The following is a 4872-nucleotide window of genomic DNA, read 5'->3' as shown; positions in this document are numbered from 1 at the left end:
GCATGTTAACGACAATACCGTGATTGAATCGTAGTTAAATCCCAAACAAAAATGAAGAAAATGTTGGTTTGATCCACGATAACAGAGGGAAACAATATTTTTGTCACGAGCCGAATCCCGGATCCATGACCGGCACATAGACAAGGTTCCCCTCTAAGGTTCCGTACCTATGCGAACCCAAACTTATATACAAATTTATCCTAACTCAATCAGAGTTCAACGCAGCATTAATAACAAAATCAACTTCATAATATAATTGAATTGTCTTAATACAAGAGTTAATATAATTTTATAGTTTTGGAGCACTAATTAGACATAAAGGAAAATATACGAATTACAACCAAAAGAGCAGGTTCTGAAGGTCCAACAAAAGTGACCTGCTATCAAGCTATAAGCCTGAAAATGATAAATAATAAGAGTGTGAGTTTAACAACTCAGTGAGTAGATAATGTTCAATATACACACACGAAATAATACAATAATGAGAAATATATATACAAGTAGGAATTTAGGTTCTTATAAAAAGGTTTCTCAAATAGGCCATAACAAGAATATCATATGGTAAAATCGTTAGAAAATCAAAATGCAATGAGCATGAGGCTCCGTACTGTGGGATGATCAGTCCACACAGGTTGGTGACTCCCCCAACCAACTAGGGTTCAGATACGATGTGCACAAAGACTAACACTACCCTGTTAGCATGGGTATTCTGACTGACATACCATAGGGTTATAATCATAATCAAACAGACATATTAATATCTCAAGGCTCAACTCATGATATCAATCAAATGAGGAGCTATCAATTCAGAAGTCAATTCAAAATACATACTGGTTCATATCAAGAATTCAGATTCAACAAATGATCATGCTTATCATAACAAGGATAATAATCACCATATATATTATCAAGAAGCATGATCCAATTCATATTAACAAATTAAATATTTATAATATTCTCATGCATATGGAAAATTATCCACTCACCTGACTCGAAAGTAAACAGAAATCAAAAGCAAACACCGAAGAAAATCCTACTGACGTCCTGCCGGTAGAATATCAGGATTATCTGAATACAAAGGAGACATATTCAAGAATGACTCAAAAAAATATATAACCTATTTAATACACTTATTTAAGGATATATTCCATAACCCTATATATTTTTGAATTAATTAGTTATATTCCAAAAATTAACGATTTTCTCAAAATCTAATCCATAATAAAACAAATAATAAAATTGGTAATACTTCACTAACTAACCCTCAATTATTCATCAAACACATCTGCAAAAGCTAATATTACAGTTAGGGACTAATCTGTAATTTCTTATATTTTTAAGGGTCAAATTGTAACTTAATCCATTTGGAGGACCAAACTAAACTTATCATAAATCCATGAATATACTGAAATTCTGACCATAATCAATCCTCATTTCTGTCCAGATCATCTCATTATACTCCAGGGACCATTCTGGAATTTTATCAAATTTTTAGGGTTAAATGGTAATTTTTGTCAAATTGAAGGACCAAATTGAAAGTGTTAAAATTTCATAACTATACAGGAATTCTGCCCATAATTTATCTTTTATTCTGTTCAGAATCTCGGAATATGCCCCAGGGACCAATCTGTAAATTTTCTAAAGTTTGGGGACTAAACTGTAATTTCCACAAATTGAAGGACCAAAATGAATTTTCATCATCTTCAACCTCCAACCCAGAATTTCAACAGAAACCCACTGTTCTTTCCTTATTTCTAACATAATTTCACCATTCAAACAAAATCATAACTCAAAATCATCATCTTTCAATTCAATCTCTCAAAATCCACCAAATAATCAATTACCCATAACAATCAACCCATAAAATTCAATTAATTCATCAATCAAACCCAAAACACAAATTTTCAAAACCCTAACATTTATCAAAACCAAAATTAAAACTTAATCAACACATATTTATATATAATCTTACCTTTAAACTTATTTCCTTCAATTCCTTTCTATTTTTCTTCTAATTTTTCTCTTCTTCTTCTTTCTCCCTTCTTTCTCCTGCCGATTCTCTCTAATTTCAGATCATTTATTTTGCTTTTTTTTTTTTACTCTTTATTTATATTTATCATGTATTTAGTCAATTATTACTATACCTCTCATTTACTTTATTCCTACATCTAAGCCTTCAAGGGCTTTATTGTATTTTCCTACTCATTTATTCAAAACATTACAGCTTTGAACTTGCTTTATGTTCCAACTATTTTACGATTTGCTTTTCATAAAAAGGTAAAATGCCATAAACAATATTGTGAGGCTCTGAATTACCCTCCTTTGATTCTTTCTTTCTTTTGTTTTCTTACAGGGTGAAATTCCGGAGTGCTGCTTTTTGCTTTGAGAAGTCATTGTTTAAAGGAAAAGATCACAAGATAAGAATCTTTTGCCTTGTGAAACTCCAAATGCTGTACAGCTAGAATTTTAAAGAGAATGGGCCAGGAACAAATTCTTGCCTTCTCTGTTCAAACTCATATTATGTTCTTGTCTTCTTTTTAGTGTTCTTCACTTCAAGTCCAAGTTAGATTAATTTTCTTTATGCTAAAGAGTGAGAAATTGTTTGGTCCTTCTGTATTTCTATTTTCCATAACCAATCTTGTGTTTCCATTAAAATTCCCTGCTCACTTTTGAAGTCCTTCTGCAATTCTCTTTTCCATAACCAATCTCGTGTTTCCTTTAAAATTTCCTGATCATATTTAAAGCCCTTCTGCACTTCTCTTTTCCATTACCAATCTTGTGTTTCCGTTAAAATTTCCATTCTTATCTCCATAACCAATCTTGCGATTTCCGTTGTCACCAACACCCAGATTTTCCAAAGCATCACAGGCCATGGCTGATGCAATTGTTTCTGCTCTTGTGAGTCCAATCCTGGAGAACTTGAGGCTCTCAAAGAGGCTGGGCTTGCTTGTGGCCTTGACACCGAGCTTAAGAATCTCGAAAGCACCTTCGCAATGGTTCAAGCTGTGCTCCAGGATGCAGAGGAGAAGCAATGGAAGAACAAGGCTTTAGAGATTTGGTTAAGACGCCTCAAGGATGCAGCTTATGATGTTGATGATGTGCTGGATGACTTTGCAATTGCAGCTCAAAGGCATCGGCTGCAAAATGATCTAAAAAATCGACTACGATCCTTCTTTTCTCTTGATCATAATCCACTTGTTTTTCGATTGAAAATGGCGCATAAGTTGAAAAATGTGAGAGAGAAACTGGATGCCATTGCCAATGAGAGCAAGAATTTCGATTTAACACCACGAGTTGGGGACGTAGCAGCAGATATCTACGATGGGCGGCATACAAGTTCAGTCGTGAATGAATCAGAAATTTGCGGAAGAGGCAAGGAGAAAGAGGAACTAATCAACATCCTGCTCGCTGGTGCAGACGATCTCCCTATTTATGCTATATGGGGAATGGGGGGGCTCGGGAAAACAACACTTGCTCAAATGGCCTACAATGAAGAAAGGGTTAAGCAACAATTCGGTTTGAGGATCTGGGTGTGTGTATCTACTGATTTCGATGTAAGAAGAATAACAAAAGCCATCATAGAGTCCATTGATGGTGCCTCATGTGATCTTCAAGAATTGGATCCCTTGCAACAACGCCTCCAACAAAAGTTAACTGGAAAGAAGTTTTTGCTTGTACTCGATGATGTGTGGGATGATTATGATGATAGGTGGGATAAATTGAAAGAGGTGTTAAGGTCCGGAGCTAAAGGTAGTGCTGTGTTAGTAACTACACGTATTGAGATGGTTGCTCGTAGATTGGCAACAGCTTTTGTCAAGCACATGGGGACATTGTCTGAAGAAGATTCTTGGCATTTGTTTCAACGGCTTGCATTTGGGATGAGGACAGAGGAGCGGGCGCCATTGGAAGCCATTGGAGTAACAATAGTGAAGAAGTGTGATGGTGTTCCTTTAGCTATAAAGGCACTCGGGAACCTAATGCGGCTAAAAGATAATGAAGATCAGTGGATAGCTGTCAAAGAAAGTGAGATTTGGGATCTAAGAGAAGAAGCAAGCAAGATTTTACCTGCTTTGAGGTTGAGTTACACTAATCTATCACCACATTTGAAGCAATGCTTTGCGTATTGCGCAATATTTCCAAAAGACCAGGTGATGAGGAGGGAGGAGCTGATTGCTTTGTGGATGGCAAATGGCTTTCTTTCTTGCAGAAGAGAAATGGATTTGCACTTCATGGGTATTGAGATATTCAATGAACTAGTGGGAAGGTCATTTCTGCAAGAGGTCGAGGATGATGGATTGGGCAACATAACATGTAAAATGCATGATCTTGCACAGTCCGTTGCAGCACAAGAATGCTATACGACAGAAGGCGATGGGGAGTTGGAAATTCCTAAAACTGCCAGTCATGTAGCTTTTTATAACAAATCAGTAGCTTCGTCTTCTGAAGTTCTCAAGGTCCTATCACTTCGCTCACTTCTTGTGAGGAATGAACAGTATGGGTATGGAGGGGGAAAGATTCCTGGTCGAAAACATCGAGCTTTGAGTTTAAGAAATATCCTGGCCAAGAAATTGCCGAAGTCAATTTGTGATTTGAAACATCTAAGGTATCTAGATGTGTCAGGCTCCAGTATCACAACACTGCCTGAAAGTATAACCTCTCTCCAAAACCTCCAGACACTAGATCTGAGAGGTTGCGATAAACTCATCCAATTACCAAAAGGTATGAAGCACATGAAAAGTCTTGTCTATCTTGACATAACGGCTTGTTCTTCACTTCGATTTATGCCAGCTGGAATGGGGCAATTGATATGCCTGCGAAAACTTACCATGTTCATCGTGGGTGGGGAGATTGGTCGTGGCATAAGTGAGCTGG

The 4872-nt window shown here is 36.6% G+C and overlaps 1 pseudogene; it reads left to right on the top strand.

Moving 5' to 3' along the window:
* Positions 1 to 2249: 2249 nt before the first annotated feature.
* Positions 2250 to 4868, top strand: LOC105120143 (putative disease resistance protein RGA3; annotated as a pseudogene).
* Positions 4869 to 4872: the final 4 nt, after the last annotated feature.

This window comes from Populus euphratica, unplaced genomic scaffold (genome assembly GCF_000495115.2).
Source record: "Populus euphratica unplaced genomic scaffold, PopEup_1.0 scaffold5003.1, whole genome shotgun sequence".
Classification (NCBI taxonomy): domain Eukaryota; kingdom Viridiplantae; phylum Streptophyta; class Magnoliopsida; order Malpighiales; family Salicaceae; genus Populus; species Populus euphratica.
Note: the sequence above shows the minus strand (reverse complement) of the source record. Positions and strands in the feature narration are given on the sequence as shown.